The sequence below is a fragment of the Cygnus olor genome, chromosome 12, assembly GCF_009769625.2.
Source record: "Cygnus olor isolate bCygOlo1 chromosome 12, bCygOlo1.pri.v2, whole genome shotgun sequence".
NCBI classification, from domain to species: Eukaryota; Metazoa; Chordata; class Aves; order Anseriformes; family Anatidae; genus Cygnus; species Cygnus olor.
In genome coordinates this window covers 5,659,200-5,687,102 of record NC_049180.1, presented here as the reverse complement: position 1 = coordinate 5,687,102, position 27,903 = coordinate 5,659,200, and the positions used below count along the sequence as shown (strand labels likewise).

Sequence of the window (27,903 nt, the reverse complement as noted above, 5' to 3'; positions counted from 1 at the left end):
TCTGCTGCCACCTAGAACCAAGACTACTAAATCCCAGCTGAGAACAGGAGCTCTGAGTGTTCAGGTGCAGGGCTTCTTAGGGGAATCTTCTTCACAATAGCCCTGACTTTTACTTGGGGAAAGACATCCATGACAACAGAGCTAAACCCATACCATTTATTTACATGCATGTTTTGAGAATATTGTGCTGCATAACTGTCCCTGAGATATATTGCTCTACAGGGACTTTGGCAATGAGCTATTCTTTCCAATACAATAAAATTTTCAGTGCTGTGGCCCCAACCTAGTTTCATGGCATTGCCCTTACGCCTGCCCAAGAACAGCAACCCACCAGCTAAGGCAAGAAGCTAAAGCCACCCCTCTCTCTTCCCTTAACACCGTGAGTTCCCTAAGATATGAGAAATAAAAGTGGATAGTGAGTATCACTGAAACTTTTTAAAACTTCCCTGGAATTAGAGAAAAAAACAAAACCAAAACCACACACACACACGATAGCCTAGATGCTGCAGTAGGTGCACTCCCTCCGAATCAAAGGTGTTTTCAGAAATGAACAACTGTGAGCTAGACGGACCTGCTCTCTGGAAAAAACAGAGCATTTCTGTCAGCTGTTATGTGCCCTCGTGCTTCCACACAGACACACACATTAGAAGTCTGATACAGATTCAGAAATAATAGAACATTTCCCTTGCTTTCAGTGGCTCCAGGTAAGGATGGTCACTGCTCACAGGAGGCTGAACCTGAAATATCTGCAATGTTATGTAGCCCATGTAGCAAGCCTTTTCTTATAAATCTCTGGGTGACCGGCATTTAAATTGAGGCTCACCACTTATCCCAAAATTTGCTGCTTGCAAGTTGCTGTTTCTAGTAGAAGTCTCTCTTGCAAAACGATTTGCTATCTACTGAAAAATTCACAGATTCTTATAGAGCCATTATTCACATATTTGTTACATATCAAGTGAAAAATACAAGCCACCAGAAATATTATACAGTTTCTTTAGTGTTCAACAGTCCGATTGCTCTGATGAGGTGGCAGATGCAATCTAGGAAATTGAAGTAAAGCTAGTGCTGAGGATTTGTATTCAGAATCTGGCTGAAAGCACAAGGAATATTTGAAGCAGCTCTGTGCAAAGCCCATTCACAGGGATGAACCTTGTTTTGTAGCAAATATCATGGTGGGGTTAAAGTCTCTTTAAAAAAACAAAACCATTCTCCTAGAGGAGAAGGTATGGGATATGATTTTATTTAAGGCTTAGTAGAAACGCCTAGGACATCATTCAGTGTTTTTCATGCTTGCATATACACTTGAACGTCAATTTAGAGGCATGTAGAATTATATGATCCCATGGAAATTAACATGGTAATGAATATTAACACGATAATTAATAATATACTTAAGAGTGTGTCATGCAGCTGAGTGAGCCAAGAACGAACCAAATGTATTGTACCAACTAACCCCCCACAGTTACAAGACAGAAATGAACAGCATTTTGTAATTATACACAGTGACATATTTTCTCATATCTACTGCCAAAAAAAATATCACTTTCTGGAATTAAAAGAGAGAACAGCAAATAGAAACAGCTATGTCATCAGTAATTGCAAACATGTTTTCAGCTCCAGCTTCTGATAACTATCCAAAGACGTTCTTTTAATTGGTTAAATTGACAACTATCCAAAAACACAGGGCCATGTTCATTCCTAACAAGTCAAACGGAGAAATCAGAGTCCCGGAGAACTACCTCAAACATTTTGCAAGGAGACGGGAATTAGCAAATGAGTAGCACAACCCAAAAGTGAATGGTGTCGCTTGTAAAGGGGCATTTTAGATATTGCAAGACTCTATTAACTTTGCCCCATGGGGCCTGATCAGGTTGCCCATGAGAGGTGGAGGACAGATTGACTTACCATATTTAAAATGTAACCACCTCTCACAGGAATACTACGAGGATTGCTTAAGACAAGTCTTCTTAATACAGGAGCTCTCTAGCATGCAATAAAACAATCTGGTGAAATCCAAAACACCTTTTCAGCTGACACAGATTCAGAGAACTTGGTTCTAGAGCTTTACAATCAAAACATGTCTTTGTAGAGCATTACTCTCAGATAGATGCAGGTAAGATCTCAGTCTGAGGTGGTGCCTCATGTGCTTCAGCAGTAGGGAGAAGCTGATGACCCTACACACAAACCCTCACCCCACTCAGAAGTAAACTGGCCAGTGAAAGTAAGATCTACAAAGTGATCCAAAGGCGGAGGGAGACTCTGCCAGATCTCCTCTGCAGCCAAAAAGATATTTCACCAGCCTGATCATGTTTGAACATTCATCCTTACTTAACAAGGATTATTGCTCGATAACATCACAGGCAAGCAGGAAAGCAAGGTCCCTGCTCTGAAGTTCCTTATCTGAAGAAATTTTGTCTTTCAAGTAACAAACCATATCCATGTTAAACAACAAAGCCAGAAGAAGACCAGAGATTCTGCTGCTCCTGGACTGAATAGGAATTAGGACACCGAATATCTCCAATATTCTGAGTCTAGGGAACCCAGAAACACAAAATATCTGCATTATAGATGACATACACATAAAAAATAAATAAATACATAAAACAGTGGTAATAGCTTTAGTTCCAGCTAGAACTGACCTAGGATAGCAAAAAAGAAAACCTCTTTACTAACCTGGTTGAACAACCAGGTATTAAAAACCTGTATGATCTAGAAATGTATGTCCACTCATTACAGAAGTATGTTACATACATCCCTTATCGATATTTTGCCATTTGCTGCTGAAGGTTGTGGGAGAAGTAAGCTACAAGTGACTTTGCAGGTCCTGACCTTTAGGTTCAAAGACATCCTCATATTCTTGCTCTGTCGAAATCAGCATTTCTCCCTATGATTAGCTGCCACCTCTCTCTCCTTGTGGTGATTAAGCTACTAAAAACACTATACTCAAAGAATGCTGAATAAAACTTTTAGGGCCCCAAGAGTTGCTGTAGAGATAGCTTTGTGTACATCTGAAAGTATGTGTAAATATATATTTGGACAGTTGTTAAAAACATGTATAATTTTTCCCAAACACCACAGCTCTTTCCAAACAGTATCGTTTAATGGCATAATGCATAGTTAAAGATTTTTAACAGCCTGTTTTATTTATGGTTATTTACTCAATAGAGTATATCAAGCCTTCACAACCTTTGTGGGCAGTTGTGAAAACTAAGTGGGCATTCACGCATTATTTTTTTTAAGTGTGTCATTTACACAGTGAATGGATCCGTAGAAGTCATTGCAATCAGAAATGATTCCACTCAGAAAAAAACAAGGGTTGTGTATTACCTGGAGAAAGCTACGGTGATACTGCCACATCTACGGGGGACGATTCTGCTTTCAGGATGCTGGTGTAAATCCAAAGTATGTCCATTAAACCCGTGCTCTTACTCTGGATTTTTCTTCCTGGGAGCATAATTCCACTCTTTCTAGCCTGAAAGGAGAGAAGGAGGCAGAACCCACTGTTAGTAAGATTTCCAATAATTCATTTTAAAATATTGCATGAATAAGCAGTTACTAAAGGCTCTCTGAAAATTCTGTACCTCTCTATTTTAGCTGGCTTCTTCCATATAAAACTTGACCTGAAATTTCCTTTCTCGAGTTTTACAGCATGCTCAATACAAACGCAGTGATACATGTTGGTAAAGAAAGAATCTGACAAGTAGCACACCACAAGTTCTTCCTGTATAAATTATTTTGAATCATACTTCCCATTGAGTAGATCAGTCACAAAAATCTGGTTTCTATTTGAGGACTGTCACTACTCTGTTGGTAGTATCCAGGTCATCTCACAGTATTGCACCTCAGTTTTCTTCCTCTGCAAAGTCCTTTGCAATTTGTTTTGAGATATAATAGTGCAAAGAGTTCTCTGAAAAGTATAAATGGTTACGATCGTTTTTGGCATTGTTGCTGTTGTTAAGCAAAGGTCTTTAAATGCTTGTGCTACTCTTCTGTCTTGTGCAGATATTACAATAGTATCCCAGATACTATTGCATTACAAACAAAACTGGAAAACGTTCAGAGCACTTAAGAGATTTGCAGAGACTCAGCCTGAAGAGTGTAAAGTGCATCAAATGATTTACCACAGGCCTATCTATATATCACAGATATCAAATTCAACTTTGAATGTGAGAAGGGAAAAAATGAGAGAGCAGAAATTCATATACTGCAATTAAATGGAAAACACATGCAAACCATAGCAGAAAAATAATGGAAACATGAATCGTGAATATTGCATCTGTCTGTTATTATGGTAGGAGTGGCAATGATCAGTAGAAATAGGGTTGCAAAATGATTTCTTATATAATATGACTTCCTGTGCCCATAGGGGAACTGTAATAAAGACGACTCACCCTTAGGCAAGGGCAAAGGCAGAAGGCACGGTCCTTTCTGCTGGGAAAGAGAAGCACTCAGTTGCACAGAAGCCTTGCCAGCCAAAGGAGGTGCTGGTTTCTCATCCTTTGAAGGTACATGCAACCGGTCTTGGAACCGTAATCAACTCATTTGAGAGAACAATACCAGTGCCAGGGACCTACAGCCTAGATGATCCCAGTCAACAAGAGTCTGCCTCAGAATTGTCAAGCACAAAGGAGGAATGCTAAGCATGCTTTAAAAGCCTTAAAATGTTGACTTTTGTGGACAGCACTATGCAAATCCAATGATGCCTAAACATGTATGTTTACATATACACTGGGAACTTGCCATTATGCACACATACTGAATGGCTCCACTGAGAGCAGTGACAATATTGCCCATGCTCAGCAGAATTCATGAGTGTTGTGCCACACCTTTTAATGGATCAAGTGTGAAACACCTCAGTTAACAGATGGGGGTGTCTATCAGGGTCCTAGTACATACAAAAATTCAACAGGTAGCTGTTGGCCATTAATATGTACTTGTGATGTTCTGCACTTTTGCTTTAAGATTTTAACCCCAAGGTCTTCCAGAAGTAGAACTTAACACATTGCCTAAGAGCACAAGATAAAGCAGTGGCAAGCTTGAGCTAGCAATCTGGGTGGAGGATCTCCCCCCTCCACCCAAGCCTGACTCATTGCAGCTCCCTGTAGTCAAAATATGAAGGGGCAAGATCTTTGTAGCTGGTTGACGCAAGCAATCTGTTGGCTGTCTTTACTAAGTGCTGAAATAGGGGACCTTTGTGGGGATGTCTGAAGTTTGCAGCACTGACGATCCACGTTAGGGCTTCTGTCCACCCAAAGCGAGGGTGGGATGTGGTAGATTTGACTGGCACCCCAAGAGGGCTGTCTGTGTGGCTTTGCTTACTTCCAAAACAGTGCAAGGGAGAGGAAGATGAACTGGCTTTATGACTTCTCTGCTACCTCCTGATTCTAAGACATGCATCACCCAGGCACATCACTGCATGCCCAGCGTGTAGGTCCAGTCCTTACACATACACTGCTATGAGTGCTGCTGCATTCACTTTACAAACGTATACCCTCCTGGACTTCTTATTTGGTGTGCTGGGTTTGAAAGGTGCAGGGAAGAGGGCATTTTTCTGCAAACGGAATTTTTCTTAAGAGGAGTAGTCACCTTTTGCTATTACAAATACAAGAGCAATAACAATATATACAGGCCTGAGCAATAATGGAGATTCTGGCAGATATTTTTTCCCCGTCATAAGCACACTAGGCCTAAGGCAAGGTTTTCCTTTATTAAATGAAGAAAATGGAAAGGTAGGGAGGAAAAAAAAAAAAAAAACGTGTTGCCTCTCAAATTACACAACCTGCTAAATATTTAGGATATTCTTTCCCACAAACATTTCAAATGGATGACGAAGAGGTTTGTCTTCTTGACAGTTCACATCCTCTTGCGGCCAAACTCATTCCTCTGGAAGCTCACTGAAGTCAATGATATAGCAGCAGGGATGACAGATGAAGCTCACAATCCACGTTTTAGTGGTACCTATCTGCAGTTCATACAAATCAACTCAAAATTAAGATGCAAGTGAAGACACTAAAGGCTCAGGTTGAGTACACGACTAAGTTAGCAGAAGCAGTCTAAAACCTGTGGCAAACGTGTGTGATTATTCCACTCCCAGTTTCTTGGCTAGAAGAGAAAGGCTTGAACCATATAACAGTAACTAACACTGTTTTTCAATACTTGCTTACACTGACATGTATTCCTGCCTTCTTTTTTCTTTTTGTTTTCAAATGCTGTAGTGTAATCATGTAATGCAATCATGTACTCTCATTGCATGGCTGGCTATCTTTGCTGTAAAGAGCAAAGTGACAAGTATTTACAGTTGACAAGTAATGGGTCACCCAGCAACATGTCCTAGCTTTGCAAATCATCAATCCAAAACACTTTTAACTTCCTTCAAAACACGAAGAAAACTTCTCCAGCCTTTTAAACTGGAAATAGGAAATCTGCTTTTCACAACAGGCCTCAGGTGCAGTAGCTCAACCAATCTCAGTTTACCAGCGAGCTGGAAGTTCACCTCAAGTCCAAATGAAAGCCAGTAAACCATCATCAGAACAAGTAAAAATGAACGCAGAAAAGACAAGAAGCCATAGCTGTAACCATCCACTCAGAATCAACCTACCAGCTCTCAAGAAAATAGCTGCTATGTTAAAAGCTTTCTCATGTTAGGCCACTTGTTCTCATAATAATTAAGATACAATGCTTTAATAAAACAGTTTCATTTACATTCCGATAGTCAAGCTGGCACTTAACTTGATTTGGGGCTGTTCTCAATTAAGAACTGTTTATGGCCTCCAAAATCCCTTCTTGGATGCTCTTGAGGTTCTGCACCAGAAAGAGGAGGGGAAATCTGGCAAATCATAACAGAGATGTGAGAACTGTGCGGGGGAAAAAAAAAAAGCAGTAACTCTCTAGAATCTGGATTCTGAACCCAGTCAAAGCCAAGCTGCACTGAAACGTAAAAAGTTTGCCAACTTCCTAAATTCTAGTATCGTGATTTACATTTATAGTACTTATTTTCCAGCATGGATTGATTTTACATGGGGTAGAACAATTTTTTTAGGGCAAACTGAAAATTTGCAAGTTTTTCACCTGCAATTTCCCAGTCTTATCTACTACGCTAAAACTCCCCCATCCAACCTGCTGTGAGCTGGATCCCCAAGTCACACAGGTACTGTTTGAAAATCCTCTCCCTGCTCACAGCATCGCCACAGACACGCTAGCACAGTACAGATGAGCACGTTCCATGTCACACTGGCCTCCCAGCATCCTGCCTGTGTTTGCAGTGGGATCTCGCTACCTAATGACGTCTCTAAAGCCCAGCAGCATGCAGTACACACCCTGTTATATCACACTCCTCCAACTGCTTTGCATCAGGGGAGAGGTGAGGACATGACAAAGAAGAAGCAACTGTTCTTCCTTACTTCAAAAGACAACACAATGCCACTAATAATTCTTCACACTTAAGTAATAGCCAGCTTTATAAACAGTAATTAAAGATGCCTTCTGGTGTACCTGCAAAGGAAACATTATTTTTGTTCTCCATAAGGACCACATTTTCTTAAGTGACTTTTCATTAAAGAAGTCAGCCTAGAGCACAAAAGGCTTAATTTTCAGAGGGACAAGCAGCTACAGGATGTATTGTATAGCCTTCTAACAACGTCGCATCAGCTAAAAGTTAAAATCTGAGATTTCAAGCAGAAAACCTCCCAATCTTTCATCTCAGAATCCTTCTGCACACTGCTAATCAGCAACATTGAAAGAGGGGCAGGACTCATGCAGCAAAGCAGTATGAAATCTGTTAAAAATTTTTACATATACATACAAAAACACTCGCTTAATCCTCTGACATTTCATTGAGTATGCCTGCCAGGGGATGAATTAAACCAGCATTCTGAAATTCACGAAGTGGGTTGTTCATCTGCCTGCATTTCTCTTTTCTGTTTTCATCTTCGAACTGGCCGGGGCTTTTAGCACTCACCATTTACTTTCAAAAATTAAGTCTTCTCTGAGTGCTAGCTGGAAGTGAAAATTGGTGACAGTTACAGCCCTGCCCACTCCAAAACCCCAGTGCAACCTGGGTGAGCCCAGAGACGCCAAGTCACCGCTCTGTCTAATTACAAACCCGAGGCAGATTAACCTTTGATGACTAAATTAATCTTCTAAATAAAATGAATATGCATCAGCCTGCAAATTAGGATTAAATGCTTAGTAGAATCTTTATGTGATCAAGCAGGTTTTGTGGTGCAGATGTTAACCATTAACATGAAGCAATAAAATCATTCTTTTTTCTTATAATAACACCTAACAATTCTAAAGCCACCTTTCATCTGAGAATCTCAAAGGGTTTCATGCACATAATTAATTAACCCCCTCAGCATCCAAGACAAGAGCATAATAATGTCCCCGTTCAACAGCTGAAGGAACAGGCGGAGGAAAGCCCTAGCTCACGTGCCTCGGACGGTGCGCAACGGGGATGTTACACGCTTTGAAGAAAAAGGGAAGACTGTGTTTACACTGGCTTCACTTCTACCCTCACGTAGTGCTTCTGCCGGGCCTGTAGGGTGGCTTCTCCACAAGCCCTGAACCAGGAGCACACGCCTCTCCCCAGCCCCTGAGGCCGGGCAGGGCCCTAGCAGGCCGCTGGCAGACAGCACCTGTAGGCCGCGCACCTGTAGGCCGTGCACCACCGAGGCTGCCGGCCACGGAGCTGGCACAGCCCTCTGCTTTCCACTAGAAAAGGCAATCAAACTCATCTCAGCACTGACAAGATGAAAACAAACATTGCACTTTGTGATCTACTACGAAATTCTGAAATAAATCATTTTGGGGGGGTGGGGGGTGGGGAATCTTTTCTGAAGAAAAAATTGTTTCTTTGTGATTTTTCCCTTGGGCACAGGAGACTACTGTGCTCTTAACACATCTGTTCCCTGCATTCTTTCGTCTACGTGGAGTAAAATGCTTGCATGGTGAGGAGGAGGAGATGTGGTCCTGCTTCTTTTGTGATCTCCCAGAAGAGCAAATAGTTGCAGGGGATCAAGGTAACCTGCTGCTGTCCCCTTTCTGAGCTCCTCTTTCCAATGGGATATTCATTTCCAGGAGAATTAAAATGAGGAACTTACACAAATGCACATATCATGATTTTTCAGCCTTACTATCCCTGATTTTAATTTATAAGTTTCAAACATTGTGACTAACTAAACTGTAAAATTAAGTTTTGATTCGATCTACTTGAATAAAAAAATAATGTAAAAGTATTAGTGAGGTATGGACAGGCATGTGAGATTTCATATTCACAATAACCCAATTTGTTGACATGTTTTGTTGCCCAAACATAACAGCTTCTCCTGGTATGTAAGCATTTCTTCTGATGCAAACTACCTGCCAAGGTATTTTTACTTTTTTCAAAGGGTTCTGGGTAAGTTTGTAAGGTCAGCTTAAATTTCTTGGCTTCTAAAAGGAAGCTTAAGTAGAAATACATGGTTATTTTAGAATATTGACATCACAGATATAATTTAGTCACACAACTTTCACTGTAAATTGGACAGTTAAAGGCATTTGTTGTTTTGATACAATGGCTGCTAAAATCCATGGAAAAATTCCAAGGACTTCAATAAGCTTTGGATTGGGCACATTATTACTATGACTGTAATTCTTGATACCTCTCGTAACATCCCAGCCTATGTGAGAAACTTAGAAAAAGCAATTAACATTCCTCCATCGACTTTTGTATTTACATTTTAAATTTACCATTTAAGACTTTAATTCTCTATAAAACTGCTTAAATATACATAACTTCAGTGTTATTTAAATGTTTTATGATCCTTCTGAAATGATCAGCTAATTAAAATCACTTATCTAATTTAGTACCTAAAATTTACCTTCCTTTATTTGGGAGGAAGTGGATTTAATGTGCAGCTTTTGTTCATTTCCTTTCTCAGAAAATCTTAATTTAGAAGGAAAATCATGATTACATGCTGGGGAGGAGCATGTCTCCTAGGCTGCAAACTTAAACGAGTGGTAATCATTAGCTACCGTGTATGACATGGTGAATATAATTAAGAAATAAATTTATTACAGAAACTTGGAATTATCAATTAAAAAGTAGTCAGTGCAGTCCCACAAGGACCGATATGATTACCTATGTTATCTGGGCTGTCACTTCCAATGTTGGTTTGAATCTCAAAGACCTCTGAGGGGTGCTCTGTGTGTCAAGTTAAATAAGTCAGACAACCTTAGTGGAAAAATGCAGTGATACAAGCGGGTGCAAACACAACTCTTTTAGAGGAAAATAAAGATGTCAGCTTCAGCTTGAGTACAATTGGCAAACCGGTTTTCCTTCCTACTGTACTTCTAAGTGTACTGACAGGACAATTCAATCTGGCTATGGCACAGTCTGTCTGATGGGTTATGAGGGGCAGAACCTCAGGGGCATTAAAGGATGCTGTGGCCTGTTACATTTTTTCCTAATTTCTACCTTTGCAGACTGATTTTTCCCTCTTCAGAGATTTCTCAGGTTTAAGGCCAGAAAATACCATTAAACTACCTAGTTTGAGCTTGTATATATGCTAGGACACTAAGCTACACTCACTGACCCATCCTCCATGAACCGTCCTGCTCCTCTTCCCTAGGCCACCTCTCATAATACTGATCTACAAATGTATCTCAATTATGAGGCCATAAAACAGTGTAAAAAAAATAACAGCTCCTCCTATCAGCCTTTCTCTCCAAGATCCCAACTCTAGAAAAATGATTCTGTTGCTCACTCTGAAACTGAATCAAAAAATTGGCACGCTCTGATGAACCAGATTTTGCTTCTTGTGTTGAGTGTATCACATCTCTATTGCTCTGGGCTCTAGCTCGGACGAGAAATAAAATGAATAGAAAATGCCACCTCATCATATTTTTGACCTGATCGAGGTAGATGGACCTTAAATACTTCATACTCAGCTATGGAGGTTGTGTACATCTATTTATGAAGTCAGATGCAAACAGAACAAAGTTAAAACGCAAGTTGTTTATCCACAGGCTTACAATAAAATCTTAATCTTTTCTAGCACTACATAATGTCTTTAAACCAGTATACATCAAAAAACTTAACATCCTCCTCAGAACTCCAGTATCTGTCTATGCAGTAAAAATTCTGACATTTACCAAAAACAGGGGGGAAAATAACAGTCCAAAATGTATGCTACCATCATTTAGGATACAATTTGAAAACTGTCTCTTGGCTCTGAATCAAAGACTACCGTAGACACAGGAATGTTGACAGATAGTGATTGTCTCCTCTTTTAAAATTGCACTGACAGCATCAACACCATTCTTCCATTTGGTATCAAGGAGTGTCAGTAAGAGTGAAATACAGCTTACCTTAACGCATCATGCAAAATACAGCATCTCTGTGTTTCCCTGGATTCACCCCCTGCGAGCATTCCAAAATGTGCTCAACAAAATCACATGAAACTCAGATGATTTCAGATCATGTTACGAAGTCAAAACACAAAACAGATTCATAGAAAGATTTGCTAAGGTTCACCAACCTGTTGAGTGAACCTGGGCCCAGTTCCAAGCAAATCTGGATTGATTAATGTTTTCTTTAAATCAACATCACCTGATGTTCTTTGCTACTGATGTGAATATCAGCTTTTACTTTTCTCTTTGAAATTTTGGATCGGTTTAAGTCCAGAGCTGAAAACAGCACGTGGGATGCAGATCTGTCTACATATCAACTAAAGAGCATGTAGCATTGTTTTCTGCAAAGCACTGAAATATTGCAAAACCAGCTCTCTACCTACCTCATTAGTATTTTGCAATATTATTAGCCTTTTGGTGAGGACCAGGAGTAGGTTTTTTTCAAACTGTTCATGCATTTAAAAACAGAACAGTAAACAAGCTCTTTCTATATCTCAGACATGGGACCAAATTGAGATATACGCAGCTACACAGAATAGCACCTCTTTCTACTAATGGACCCCCTGAAATCGATGGAACTACTTATGGAGTAATATACCATTACCCACTGTGAATATGAGCTACTGTGAATAAGCTTTGGAAACCATATTCCAGCTACAGTTGTGCTTGGTGGCTTGCAGTATTCCAGCACTTGCTAAATATAAATAAATGAAATAAAGTGGGAGATAGTGATACTCTGATTCCTGTTAGCACTGGCTATACATTTGTTCCAAGTGTCTGAGCAATCAGAACACTACATAAATACCTTGCCATGCCTGTGGGATCCCATGCTAAGTTATAATCCATCACTGAAGCAGGCAGCCACTCTTGGAGACATGCTAAAACATTTCTGAGGTTGAGTGTAATTCATTGCTATGCTGTCTGGTTGCATGTTTATTTCATCTTGCAGGAAGAAGTGGCTACATGTGGAGTGGTTGTGTGCTGTAAATTTCACTTAAAATTTGTGTCATATTAAACAATTATTGACCAAGGGCTCTGTAATTTATCAGCTGATTTATCTTCTCCTTTCTACAAGAACTCTTTGTCAATAACCTTTACTTTCAGTAATGCTACATTCACACATAGCTTAGCTGTATTTATATCATTATTTGAAAGCTGCAGGACTGAGCCAGGTAATACCGTTCAGATAAAAAAAAATAAAAAAAATCTGTCCCCTTGTTTCCTTACTATATGCATGCATGCATTTATACAAAGAAAAAAAAAAAAAAAAAAAAGGAAGCTGCTTATCACATAGTTGCTTTATTTGTTTTCTTCATTTCTGATTCCTGCTTTCAGACGAACAAAAAACTGAGGAAAATGTTAAAGAACTGCCAAAGTTTCTCTTGGAATAGAAAAGGAACAGGAATATCGTAAGACACACTGTTCCCTCAATTTCTTCTGGCCAATTTGTAGTCCCAGCAGACCTACACAAACTTTGAACAAGCACAGAGGCCTGGCAGCACTGACATGAGCCGAAGTCCTCTAGCCTTGTGAAATTCAACCACTGCAACTTCACAGTCTGCTTTGGCAAAATGCAGGGAAGATCAACCCAGAAGAAAAAGAGATTTAAAACTGACTGGATCCTTAAGGAGAATTTTTGTCAGCAACTGAAAAAGTCCATCAAGCTCCCCATCAGGGAACTTTCCAGCAGCTTAATTTTTCCCTTACTTGCTTGTATTGCACTGGAGACCATCACCAGTGTCCCTGCTCTTTCCTGTTACTACCAATTTAAACGTTGGTGTCCACTAAGAATCTAAAAAAGGGAATCTTTAATGTTCAGGCTGTAAATATACCACTGAGTCCCAAGAGTCTAAGATATGTCAAAGGCATGAAATGATGACCATGAAAGGGAACTCCACATTTGTGTTTGCTCAGTAGAAGAACTGCAGGGCTGACCTGTGGACTGATGTGGCTGTTTAATATGGTCCCTGCAAACCATTCAATAACATCAGAACTGCTGTTTAATCCTCTTACCGTTATCATTGACATTATTTCATGTTATACTAATTCCAGCCCATCTTCAGGAGAAATACTTGCCTCTCTGGCAACCCAATACATAGGGCCAAATTTTTTAAAAGGCTGCAGCTAGAATCTTCCACACTCTTTCAGAACAAGATTTTTTTATTATTATTTTTTTCCATGGGAACATTTTTGTATACCACTATAATCTGAGTCTCATCTCAATTGTACTTTGATGTGTCAGGAGTAAAGGTAATGCAAGATGAGGATCAGGGACTAAAGCTCTAATAAATTGAATCTTCTGAAACAAATATACAAGCACATTTTGACACTATATATGCAAAGGTGTTCAGATGCAAAAGCCACAATTATTTGGCTTTTGGAAGAAAAAAAAATGTTTAAAATAGGAAGAGACAAGTGTGAGTTTTGAAAAGCTTTAGAACTGTCTGTATGTCTACTTTGCAACTTCTTGATCAGTTTATGTTCTCCCCTTTCATTTGAATTTCATATGAAGAGCTTACATATCAAAGGACATGACCAAGTTTTTCAGATGGTGATTCCCAATTCAATGTCCATCATTATAAAACTTGCTTAAAATTACTGAAAAAGAAAGATTATTTCCCAATGACAATAAAATAATCTTTCTTATTGATTTTTCCATACATTTCCAAAGGGTCACAAAGAGTGCCGTACCTTGAAGGGGAAGGATTCAAAGGAATGAAAACTTGCTGGCTTTGGAATGAATTAACATTTTCAGTGCTATACGATCATTCTTACCTCTCTTTGCAACATTTTGGGAGTTATAATCCATCCACAGAGACTCACTTATTGAATGGAACAGTAAGAGCCTTGTGCTACCATTTGTGTCATGTTACTGTCTTCTGTTGGAGAACTCAAGCGGGTCTGAAACCAAAGCAGACACACAGTTGTGAATGAACTGCAAAAAAAATCATGGAGTATTTCAAAATCTGGAAGACTGTTTAACACCAATGTCCTACTCAGAGTATTACACACCACAGAAACTCGTCGAGGAAGGAATGTTTCTATATACAATACACTCAGGCTCCCACTATCACATAATCCCTCTTCCATCTATGCCAAATTCCAGCTGCAGTCCATACTCGCCTCCAAAGAACCAGAGCTAATAGCAAAGTAACAGTCATATCTATTGGCTCCTCCACCAGCATTTCACAACAGATATCACATGATTAGGTGTTAAGTGGGACTATTTGCACTTTTGCTTAAAGCACATATAATTATGTAATTCTGTATAATGCCAAAATGACTATTTAAGTAGCAGCTGCACAAAACAGAGATACTTGTTCGACAGCACAGAAAATACAATCTTAAATAAAAACAGAACAGTAACACATACATAAACATATATATATATATATGTATTTATAGTCTTCAGTGGAATGTTTTTCAAATGTGGAAATATAGAATATTTTTCCAAAAGATCTAGTTAATGGCTCTTAAGCAAGATTCTGCTGCTCTTCTCACCTCCAAAAGTTTTGCCAGAGTCCTCCCAATACCAACTGTGGTTTGACAGACCCTTAAAACCTAATGGATGAAGTCCTTTGAGTTTATGATCTCATCCATCTGCTGTTGCTGGTGTTTGTCACCGAGCAGGCTGGCACTAGATGGCTCTGTCAGAGTTTTAGGTGAGGGAGCGGAGCACTTATTTGTGCTCTGGGTTTGCCAGTGCTTTCAAGCTCTATCTGGAAAGGCACTTAGGGGTTGCTAAACGGGGGAGACTGTGTAGACAAGCTGCACAGAGTCGCCCTCTGCAGAGTTCCTCTTAAGGAACTGATTTCCCAGCCATAAACAATATGGAGGAAGGTACATTCCATTTACGTTTATTATTTTTCAGAGAAAATGTGTCCTAAATTCATGGCACGGTAACAGAGCTCCTGTGAACTTTGATTAAAGCCATCACCAAGTATCAAGGTTAGTTAGGAATGCTACTATATTTTAAAATACGTCCCTCTAACTGGATGGGGAAGGTGGTGACAGTGAGAGGAGCCTGCCACTGGGGTGCTCCAGAGAGGTCAAAAGGAGATCACCATTTGTTTAATCTAAATAAATCAATTCGTTAAACAAGGAGCTGCTGAGATTATACAGTTAGAGGGTGGAGAGCAAAGAAAGATAATTATTTTTGTTTGCATAAATCATTTTCTTATTACTTGGGGATCAGGGTGATATTGTTTGGGTTCGAGAAAGGAGGGCAAAAGAAGATAAGTATATCAATTTGCTGATCAGGGTTACATGGGATTTTGCCGCTGGGTCTGGCAAAAGGAAAGAAGACCATTATTTTTATTTAAATAAATCAATTTGTTGTGATCAGGGATCACATGGGGTTGTGCAGTTTGCAAGGAAGGCACAGGAAATTCTCTTTTACAGATAGTAAGGTGTAGAAGAAATGTTCAAACACTCCTCTTTCAATTGGGAAAAGAGCAAAAAACCCTTCAAGACCTCAAAGCTAAGTTTAGATTTCATTCCTTTTTAAGGCCCCATCTTTGGTATCCTGTATTGGTCTCCAATTTGAGTTAAATTTTTAACAAACCGAGTTAAGATCATGTATATGTATGTGTGTATACGTACATATAAAACAAATACATAATTAAATAGATAGATAGGCCGAGAGCAGCTAGTGGGACCTGATCTTGCAAAAGCTCTTGTACTTTGAGCCAATGCCTGCTGCAACCAATGGAAAAACTGTGCCTGCCTTCCCAGGAGGTAGGATCAGTCCTCCAGTGAGGAATATTCATTGAGATCAATGGCCATTCTGTGCACAGACACTTTGAGGGCCTGGTATTTGTTGCTGCTTTTCTGAGGCAATTAATGAAGCTCTGTGTGTAATTTTAAAGGCCCTTCATGAACTAACTGGAAATCTACAGCACTGAACATCAGTGAACTCATATCCAAAACTAATAGCTTCAGTATCACTGCCAAAAATTGACTAAGCGCTCTTTGTGCCTGCAAATGGGGTTCTGTAGGCACTATCCTTCTATCTGCCTTGAAGGGATAATCTCCTCTTACAAATAAAACAATTGTTTCATTTGCTCATTGCAATGGTTGAATGAGGCTGCAGAAATGAATGTCACTGGTTTGTAATGTTTCAAAATCAATCTAGTGAGGATTTGGGGAGTGGGGTTGCTTTCAATTAACATGTGTTGCTATTAGCAAAACTAGTTTAAAAAATGTAGTTTCACAGGTTTGGATGCAATTCATGCAAACTAAAAGCAAACCAAAGCAAACCAAATAAAAAATGGGTTAAATGTAGTATTAAAGTAAAAAGTCTGTATATGCAGGATCAAAGTGTCCCATACATTACCTCGGAGTAAAGAGAATGAACAGTCTAGTTAGATGGTTAACAAATGAAACAATGGTAGAGTAATTACAGAAAATAGTGGGCCTTAACCATCCCTTGGATGCTTTCAGAGCCAATGGCATAGTCCAGGGGATGAATTTGCGTCTATAACAAGAATGATAAATCTAACTAAACATCTTTACTTTTACAGTACGTTAAAGAAGCATTTTTATTTAGTGCAGTCATATATCTCCACATTATTTTGAAGTATGCTCTTTTATTGCTTTTATGTCTTCAGAATTGCCTGAGGAAAGCATCCTTTTCTCCCTCTGTTTCATTGTTGTTACCCTTGTAGAGTATAACATGCACAAACTTGATTATGATTAATTGAGGGCTCTGGCAAATTATGTTTTTATTCCTTTCCATCTAAGTCTTCCATCTGCTCAAGGAAAAAGAAGGAAATTTTGCATTTATAAGGACACGTAGGCCTTTGTGGCTAAAACATCAGAACAACATGTTCAGCAGTAATGGCTACAAGTGAAGAAAGCCTTCCTTCACTCACATTCCTGCTCTTACATCATCCCCACATTATGCATCCCCATCCTACAAGTAAGGCAGAGACGACGATAACTAGTCAAACTGCATTTGCTCCAAAATCTTGCTGCAGAGCTGGAATTTCAAACTGAATTAAACCAGTTTAGAAAATTACTCAGTTAGATCTTACCACCAAAGAATCACTTAAAGCAGGTAAGTACTAGGTCTGTAAATATAAACACCTGTGTCCTTCGGCATAATGCATGTAACGTCAGGCATGCTATTTATAAGAGGCTCTGATAAAGTTCTTACCCAAGGTGATGCAGCTGCATCTACCAGCCCCATTAAGGCTGGTGTACCACATCAGATAAGGCCCTTCCTTCAGGGTTTATGATTCAGATATATACGCTTGCCATCCCTGGAAACTGGCAAATGAGGTTGCACTTGGCAATCTGGGCTTTACTTAATAGGATGAATGACAGAAACGAGAAGTCGTGTTTAACTTGTATGAATGCGAGGGGGAAAAGGCAGTGCTTTTTCACTTAAAGAGAGCCCTGTTCTCCAGCCTTGTCAGTACCAGCATAGCCTAGAGTGGTGCCTTTGGCTAATGAGAAAGCTAAGCTATTGAGGGATCTGCTTTGCCGTGACCACAGAGTTGAAATAACAGAAACCCAAAAAATTTTAGCAACCAGAATGCAGATACAATCAGTCTTTAAAAGGCTGCTCTGGACAGCTGGTGGCATAGGGATTGGGGCTGCATATTTAGGACAAGGTCAACATCGGTGGCATTTTTCTTGCTGAGCCAATAACGTGAATTGAGCAGCTGGCTGGAGCCCAGGCCTCTGTGACGAATACCGCAGATGACTAACACCGCACCGCTCTTCCCGAACCATCAGGAAGAAGGCAGGTTCGCTCTGCACGCCTTACGCTGAAGTGAACTCCGGAGCACTGCTGTGATCTGCTGCTCCAAATCAGCTGTACAGGGGGTGACTCCAGCAGAAGGGCTAAAAATTATCACCAAAGCGTAAGCCTGGGTCTAATTGCCTGCAAAGATTATATCTGGCTAGCAGGGAAGTTGCTGCAGCATTCAGTAACTAGGTGGACAGAGCTGAGGCTAAGTATCAATACCAAGAAGTCTGTGGTTCAGGTGAACCAGACAAGATTTACAGGTAGATACAGAAGGTACACTTCCTCTGGCAAAGTTTGCAAAAGATTCTTGTCGAAGATGTACTGACAGCAATGCTGTAAAAGCTCTCAACAGCACGCTAAAGATTATATTCTCTGGTAGCCTCAAAGTAGATGAAGAAACCACTTTGTGTAAGAGATGTGGCTTGTGTAGCACAATCACTTCTGTGGGAAGGAGAAAACGGATCATGAGTCCTCCTTGGAAGAGCGAACAAAGGACAGAGGTGCAGACGAGTGCCACATGGCTGGTAATAGTCACTGCCAGTATTGCGGGGAAATAACCAGCAGTCACTGCCTAGCCAGGAAGGATGTTCTGTAAGTCCAAAAGGGGGTTGTTGCCAGTTGAGCCCCCCTCTAGCTGTTGGTCAAGTCACTGAAGCAGTTTGGTTTCCAGGCTCACCAAACCACCACTGCAGAAGGATCTCAGCAAGAAGAGCCACCAGAGAGCAAATCTTCAGTGATCCGCATCCGCTTTTCCTGCTGCGGTGACACTGCTGTGCCAGAGGGGAGGGCTGTCCCATGGCTTTGCCTCTCCTAGAAGCAACCCACACCCCTCCAGGCCCAAACAGGACATCACATTGAAAATGTGGAGATTGAAGTAATCTGGTAACAAAGCTGCTGGAATCTGTGGTGAGAAACCCCCGAAAACATTGTTCCAGGTCGCTCTGGGGATTAACACAAGGCTGCTGCAGCCCTCCTCCCCTCCCCTCCCTGCTCACACATCGCGTATACACAAAGGCACGGGAGTTAATTCAGTCTTCTATGGAAAGCTCTGCATGAAGCCTCTTTAATTGGGCTTTGTGTGCGCGTGTGAATATCATCCCGATACTTTCAGGGTATTCAGGGAAACATTAGAATGGCAGCACAGCAGAAATGCAAAATGCATTATCATTCATTGGCAGCAAGGAATTTATTTGATATCCGCCATTCCCCCCTTTTTTTTTCCTGCTGGTTGTGTTTGTGATTGTATGTGAAATTAATTTCTGAAGAGTTTAGCTAATAATTAGTGGTGAGAAGATCCTGTCGGTCTCTCAGGATAAGCAGGAAATGGTCAGGGCTGACACTGTGTGTCACATGACTATCCTATTTTTCTGATTTAATAAAAATTAACCTTTATGTCTTTTAGGAGCACTGTGCCATATTTTTTATCTTCTGATTCGACATGGGAAATGACCGGTACATGCCAAAACTATTCCTATTATATAAAAAGACAAACTTTCCTTATTTACTTCAAGATGACATTTTTCAAATTAAAATTAATATGCGCACAGATTATATCTTCTCTTACAGAAATCTATGCAAGATGCTATTTAGGGTGTGCCTCTTTTCCTAACCACGAATTCTTCCAACATCAGATAAAAGAGATTTATTATCACATTTCCATTTTATCTTCTAACTTTTGCCCAGTGGGAAAGCATAAAGGAGACAGGTGACCCCCCAAAAAGCCGTAGAAAATGATCTTACATCAAGACACTTGGCAGAAACTCACACGATTGCTTGGCAGTTGCTAAATTAGCCAAAGATTTTGCCTTCAGCAAATCTCTTTCCTTCTTTTTGCCTCAGTTTCCAACTGTAAAGCAAAAGGGACGGGAAGGTCTAATAGGGTTTTCTCTTGCTCCTTCTGACTTGCCTGTTCCTACTGTAAACTCTCCGAGGCAAGTCTGATTATGCATTTAGCAGATGGGGGCTCCAAACTCAGCTGGAGCCTTTAGGCATTACTATAGTATAAATAACAATAACGATGATGGAGTGTTAAAACAGAACGTGTTCTTTGTTCTCTGTAATGTGAATCAAACTGTGGCTGGACTTATATTTAACACCACCAGCCAGTTTATTTATGACAGGCTTTATAAGAAGTGGTTGAGTTTAATTTTCTCTAATTCACACTGTATGAAAAATGGCAACTGTCTGATTGTAATCTATAACCTGATGATAGGGCTTCCCAGAAATAACAAAAATACCCCGTTCAAGGTATCCAAGCAGTTAGTGCAGGACTGCGGCACAGGCTGAATACATCTGCTGCCTCCACTCCATCCTGTCCCTGCCTTGTCTCACCCAACAGTATCTGCACAGGGAAGACTCTCTGAAGCAGCAGATAAATTATTAATGGTAATAAAAAGAATTTCAGGCATTCAAGTGCCTTCCTTGGCATGCTGACTCACAGAAAGAGTTAATCTTTTGCTCTTAGACTGCTCTTTTCATTTTTTAGCCTAGTGGATATGGGTTTGTTAAGCTGCCTTCTTCCTAAGAAGGGAGGAGGAGGGAGAAACTGTGAAAAAATACTGTCATTTTCAAATGGAACAAATGCGTGAAGTTAAATGTAAATGTGCATTGACAAGCTCGCAGATTATCACAGGGTGAAAAATAATAATATAAAAAAGATGGAATTTCTTCACAAACCAATAGAAGAAGGATTCAAAAGCAGGGCAATCAATACCACCCTGTGATCAACAGGAAATGCTAAGAATAACTGTATATCATGTGTGGCTTCAAATTTACAACCAGGACATATAATCTCATTGTAAGAAGAGAGTCAAGTTCAAGAACTTAGCCTCTACAGTAAAGCTCTCATTTTAACTAAAGAAGCTGAGGTCGACGGCCTCTCAAATGAAACAGATAAGGCGACATAGGGTTCTTGTCAGAAACAAATGTTATGTCTCTCCCTACTGAAAAGCTTAAAGATATTATCAGCAAAAGCCTAGTTGGGCCTGAAATGGGTCCCAGAGAAGTAATATTAACCAGGCTCCTGGCAGATCATTTATTTATCTCAAGCTAAATTCAATAAAGAGAGCCATATATAAGTGAGGGAAAATAATGCAGCTGCTAGTAATTTATCATTGGATGGAAAGTCATTGTTATCCTTATCTCTCCAATGATGTTCTATTTCCAACTGGTAATGAATTATGGGGCTTGCCACATCTTTACTATGTGACAGGTCAACACTACCTCATGGGTACTGTACTGTATTTATGCAATCAATAGGGAGTTTGCTGAGAAGATATTGGCAACCATTTTGTGAGAGTGACCTGGAGCTGTATGGCCTTATGATAACTGGTGGTGGTCAGTGGCTATAACAGTGCTTCCATACCCATCTAAAACAAAGATTTATCTGAATGCTTTGCAAGTATTTTTCACTTTGCTCTTTATAAAGCCAAGCATTTGAAGCGCACTGCTGGATTGTTAATTGTGAAGCATTCTGCTCATTTAAGCTGGCTCAGCCACCAAAGGGATCTTTTCTGTTCCTTTGTTGCACTTATTAAAGGGATTTATTAAATCAAACTTCAGTACAGACTTAGCCAAAATTCTTTGTGCCTGTGGTGTTAGGGGCACAGCAGAGGCCTGAGGAGCAGAGGTCTGGGCAGGCTGCTGCTGAGATGTGAGGCCAGGCTAACGAGCAGCGCTGGGTGCCCCACAGAGCTCGCCAACTCCGTGCAGTTTTAGGAGGAAGCAATGCCACTCAAGGCCACATTTACCTTTCTCAGGTCAACTGTGAGGGACCCTCCCGACACGGCTCTGCAAGAGAAGCAGTGAAAAACAGAGCTGTCTGATGGATGGCTTCAGGAGGAGCAGCCCCGCCATGGGGACACCTTGCAAGGGCTTCTGTTTCTGGAGCAGTCCCTTCTCTGACCCTGCTGTCCCATCCCCAAACCAATTATGCCCATGTTTTCTCTTCCCTAGTTCTTTCCACTGTATTTGGCTTTCATTATTCACAAGAAGGGATCATGTGGCCTGTAAAGTTTGGTTTTACATTAAAAAATCAGAAATACACTTTTTAAATTCTACATGGGTTTGGGAAGCAGGGTAAAAACTGCAAATGACTAAAAAAGTCAGATTTTGAAAAATATCTCTTGAAAAAGAACAAAAAAAAAATCTAAATAATACCGTTTTTATGGGGAAAAAAAAAAGGAAAGAAAAAAAAAAAGGAAAAAAAAATGAAAGGAAAGAATTTGGAATAAGGAGACTTTTGTCATTAAAAGTTACTAAAGGAAAAGAAAACATTTTAGCCAGACCCTACTTTTAGATTTGGCCATTTGATCTTTATGCCATTTAATTCCTGGTCTCCTCTTGAGCCTTCCACTCCATGGAGAAACAAGAGACTAGCCATCTGTGACCACAGGTTGTTTCAAGAACTGAACAACCCAGAAAATCCCCTTTTGATTTCTTTTTTAGTTAAAATTTCAAAAGGTAGAAAAATTTATGTCCCCTAAGGCAGAGCAGGGACACATTTTGAAAACCAAAGGGAATTAAAGTTTTGCTCAAGAGAAGCAGCAGCCATGTTGATAGTAAAAGTCCTTACAACTCTTACAACTGGTAACTTTGCAATTTTAAGCCATGCAGCGGGATGTCCAGCTGAGGGGAGCCACCCATATTGTACTCACAGACATTCCTAAAAGAGCACAATAGGACAGGGCAACAAGAGGAAAAGTAAAGCTGTCTTTTCTCATTATTATGGGAAAAGGAAATTTGGATACTCTGGCCAGCTACAGTTCACTTAAATAATGTATTAGGTCACCTAAATGATATTAAGTAAGGTGGCAAAGGTTAACCCAGATGAAAAACAAAGGTGAATAGCCCTGTCCATTGTTATATAACGAGTGTGCTTCCTGGTTACAGAGACATAGTGTGCCTTCTGGCATGCGTGCATGTGTTAATATGACTCTTTGGCTCTCTGTGTTTAGGAAAGTCTTAGTAATGGAAAAACAAGGGTGTTGTAGGTGAAGGCTGAAGTCCTTTGGCAGAGCAGCCTGTGCAAGAGGTTGACCAGAGCCTGCTGGATCGTACATTGGCCTAGCCTGTGATATCAGTCTGTCAACTCCACGAGCATTAGCACTCATTCACAAAGACTCACAAAGTCAATAAGAGCATTACCATGTCCTGGAGTAAATAATGTCGTTTTCCCATATACCGACTGAGATATAAATTCCATATGGTTTGTTTGGCTACACTAGGACGGGTCTTGCCCAGATCACATTCACGCATGAAAGCTCCAATACTCTCATAATTAGTTAACTCAAGGGGTCATCTAGTTGATGCCAAGAAGATCTTGCCTTTCTTATAATAGCTGAGAAAGTATGATGGATTTGTACAATTTAAACAAGTAATGTAGATAGCAAAAAATAAATAAAAAATATAGGCGTCATAACTCATATAAACCAAGATAATCCAGAGAAATAAACTCCTTGAAATCAACTATTGACTTCTGAGTCTATCATAGCCAGCAAGGAGTCTGCTACTTGTCAGATACTCTTTCTCATGTAGTTTCAAACACACTGTCAAAATTGTGCATAGCTTCTCGCTCCCAGGCCTTCTACTTACTTACTAATCACTCAGTTCACTTTCTAATTTCCACTGTTTGGGGTCCTGTCCTTTTTTTTTTTTTTAAGAAAACAAAACAAAAGCAAACCACATGCAACAAAACCTAAAATATTGACTCAAAACTACTTAGGTTTACAGAGGTACAGACTGGTAAGAATGATGTATGTGTTTAATAATACGTTCCCTGGCTAATAAAATACTAGATTATTTTTGGACTACAAAATTCAAATGGAAGGAAGTTTAACCATTAAGAATCTGTTTACTATTACCAAGAGAATAGCTAGTTGGCAGGTCAATAGCTATCAGCAGAAATAAAGAGCCACAGCAGCCACCTGTGCTTAAGGCTCATCCCTGTTAGGAAAAATAAATAAATGAAAGGGCAAAAACTTAAATGTAAAGCTATAGCATGATGGTGGTTTTTTTTTGTTGTTGTTGTTGTTTTTTTGGTTTGGTTTGGTTTTTTTAAGTTAAAAGAAACAAATAAAAAGACATTGCTCCAGGACTACTGATTTGAGAATTTAGTTCAAATGATAGCCAGGCTATTTAAGATGAAATGGGCAGCAAATCTCTGTGTCAAACTGTTTCTCTAGATGAAGAGTTGAATCTGAAACCTGTTGAAATATCTCAGACAGCTTCTTCATGGCACGAGCATTAGTTGTAAAAGGAAGTGCGCATGCAGGGATGTTTCCCCTTCCTGTGTGAATAGTCCCACCATTGAGCCAGTTGGAGGTTGGCCACCTAGAGTTGAAAAGGCCAGAAGACACCTGTTTCAAGTGCATCCTTCCTTTAGCAGATGGAAATAATTGGAGCCTTGAGAGAGATCTCACTTATCGTCATTTGACTGGGTCAGATATAATCACATCTGCAGAAGAGCTGCTCTGTGTGTCTCACGGACCAACAGACACAGGGTAGAATCACAGTCCTGTTCGTGTCAACGGGACTTGTGCTGCGGAACTTGAGGCTAAGGCTATCTATTGCCAGCAGTGAACATTTTCAGAGGCAATGAAATCTTGTTCCTACATAATCCAAGACATATTTCAATCCTGAAATAAAACGCAAAGGAGAAGGTTTGTTTGTTCATTTTTCCCTCTGATTTCTTATTTGCACATGAAGATGATTTTTCTCTCCTTTACCCGTCAGCTGTAGTAAATATGCTCTGCATCCTATGCCATGTGTGCATGTACCGAGCAAACAAGTCCGTGGTGAGGCATGAAATCTGAATTCTGTGTCACTGTTTCTCAACAAAGAAATGAGAGCAATGGACTCAACAAACTTTCAAAAGGGCAAGCTCGCAGAGGTTTGACCAGATAACAAAGCTGACTGTGTTCACCGTGAATTGTACAGATCTAATTAGGCAGAGTTTGATTGCAGCACGACCAGTGTAGATCAAGATGCTTTTTCAGCACACACAATACACATCTTCATCTTTGAAAGCAAATTGTCAACTTCTAGTTCTGTGTTGGATTGCTAAACAGCATTAATATTTTTTAACTTCACAGTTTCCCAGAATGAGGCCTCCAAGAATATAAAGAAACACTTTAACTGCCAGAAAAATTACATCTCTGTATAACATATAGGAACTTCATTGCAAATACTTTAAAGAAAAAAAACTTCTCCTCTCAGGGTGTAGTGTTTTAATGTACGATTTCTTTGAAATTCTGAAAATATGTGTGCACTGATTTGTAAAAAATAAATTTCAGTATTTGCAGTGCTTAGTCCTGCTTGAGGTAAAATGGGAATTACAGAGGAAGACACCATTATATTTTGCTTCTTCTTCTTGTAGAGCCGAAATTCTGTAAGCCAGATGATTGATCCAAAAAAGCAAGCCAGGATGGGCAGTAAACTACCTAGGACAAACTCCCTGTCACTTAAGTTTTTACATCAAAGTCGAATGTATTTCTAAACTATGTGCTATAGATCTACCACAAGCTCAATGCTGGAATCAGTAAGTGAAATCCTCTGGCTTACGGGAATCAGCCAAGATGATTATAATGGTTCCTGCTGGCCTTAAAAATCTGTAATATAGGTGAAATAGAAACTATGGGTGAAATTCATCCAAGTGCAAAGTTCTGTGATAAAATTCTGAATAGAATTCCAGCCAAAGAGCTTAGAAAGTCTAAGGCCACCCTGCATCCAGTGAGATTTTCAGAGAAAACCCCCTAAAATATACATGGAGAAGAACAGCTATGTCAAGCCTTATTAAGGCTTTGTTTTGCATATGTGAGAGGAAATAAAATGCATCACCTTCTGCCCCAGGGTTGCTGCTGGAAGAAAAAGACCGGCTGGGACCTCTTGTGGAATGCAAAGGAAGCTTAGCATTTATCTGCCTTTGCTCTCCCTGGTATTTGTTGGAGGAGCACCTTAAATGTGCATCTCCAAGAAAAAAGAAAAAAAAAATAAGAAAAAAAAAATCTAAGGAAGCTCTTTTGACCTATCAGCAAGTTTCAGAAGGGCTGGAGTCAGTGGTGGCTCTGCTACATATCCTCTGGGCTCCCAGAAAAGCCAGTCTCCGGTGAATAATGCTAAGGCGCCAGCGTAGGACACACACCTTGTAGCGTGGTATGTGAGAAACTCTGGTCTGTGAACCCGGTAACTTCTCCACCTCAATAATGTCTATTGTAGAACAAGATTTATGAAGGGAAACGCTGACTCCACAGCTCACTAATATAAATCGTCTGTTGAAGGGCAAAACATATGAAATTGCCTTGAGATTCAGAGCGGTCTTGGAAGCCCATGATTTTAGCATACCGCATTTGGCCAAGGCACATTACTGGCTCCTGAAACGGGCAGGTGTCCGCTGCTCCTCCAGCACGGATACACAGCACCAGGTAAGTGGGCAGAAACGAGCTGCAGCTACCTGCACACAAACTGTACGGGGGAATTGGTAAACACACAGGTTCCACCATAAAAGGATTATACGACTCTTCCCTGGCGTCTGGAATGCACATTATGTTGCCAAACAAAGGAAATTATGCACAGATAGCCCCAGAGGCAGAATAACCATGATCCGCTCATACTTGTGAACACTGGGCAAATATTTACTAGCCACAATTAATTACCTGTCTCTGCTCGTTTTGTTAAATGATCAAAGTAACCCATTCACTCCTTGCACATGAATGCCACTATTTGTACAAAATCGCATCCTTCTAGTAGTGGTGCAGGGCCAGATCCTGCAGCATTTATCACTGTTCACATGCAAGTCATCTTATTGAGGGAATTGCTTCTAATTACTTAACGTCAGGACTGCAGGAGACAGACCAACTTCTGCAATATTAAGGTGGTAAGGATGTATAGCAGAGCAAGAGTGGGATCAATTGTTCTTAGATTTCTTCTCTTCCTCATCAGCCCACCTGACACACATGAAATATTTGTGAAATCAATTTTAGAATGACCAGACAAGGCACTGGAAGTACCACAGTCCGTTCATCAGCTGGCTCTTCCAGGAACATTTCAGGAATTAGGATGGAAGCATATTACTTCCTTTCCCACAGGATAACTGCAGTGAATATAATAACCCTTGTTCGAAGAGATACTGCCTTGCACACTGCCTCACACACTCTGTCAAACCAACATCGTTTGCTCCCTTTCAGCAACAGCTGTGCAAAAGACCATTCTATAAGCTTAAACTTTTTTTCTCTCCTCCTTTCTTCAGTAGTGTGCAGTATTTTGCATCAGCACTGAATCATGCTGAGGTCCTTCCAAGTTCTTCTGACTCCATTACTTGCACACAGTTGTATTTCCCCCTACAAAGCACATGCGGTCAGTTCACCTCTTGCACAGTGCAACCAGAACTGGGGATCTCATTCCCGAGTTTGGCCATCTGAAACGCGAACTGTGTTATCAGCCCCTCTGGAGTGGACAGCACAGAGCAACAAGGATACTAACGGGGCTTGATTCTTGGGCCACTCAAATCCTTGGATAGTTTTCCCCTGCCCAAAGCAGGTTTTGGAAGCAGACTGCTAATTTCCATCAGACAATCCAGTCCATGTTTACTCACAATAAGGCAGCAGTTTCACAGGCCTTAGCAAAGCCAGCCCAGGGTTTCACTCTCCTTATGAGAGCTTTGCATATGCTCTCCTGGCACAGAAAAAGGACAACTTTGCAATAAAGGTAAGGAATAGGGCTCCCTAAGATTTTTGATAAAGTGCATACAAAAGAAGCTCTACTTT

At 40.2% G+C, this 27,903-nt stretch overlaps 1 long non-coding RNA gene across 1 annotated transcript in view; it reads right to left on the bottom strand.

The window, feature by feature from the left end:
* LOC121076784 overlaps positions 1 to 27,903 on the bottom strand; it is a 110,379-nt gene that overhangs the window by 21,808 nt on the left and 60,668 nt on the right. Inside the window, exons 2-3 of the long non-coding RNA XR_005823707.1 lie at positions 14,164 to 14,289; positions 3,328 to 3,472 (exon numbers count right to left, since the gene is read on the bottom strand). This is a non-coding gene — a long non-coding RNA (uncharacterized LOC121076784). The remainder of the gene's footprint in view (positions 1 to 3,327; positions 3,473 to 14,163; positions 14,290 to 27,903) is intronic.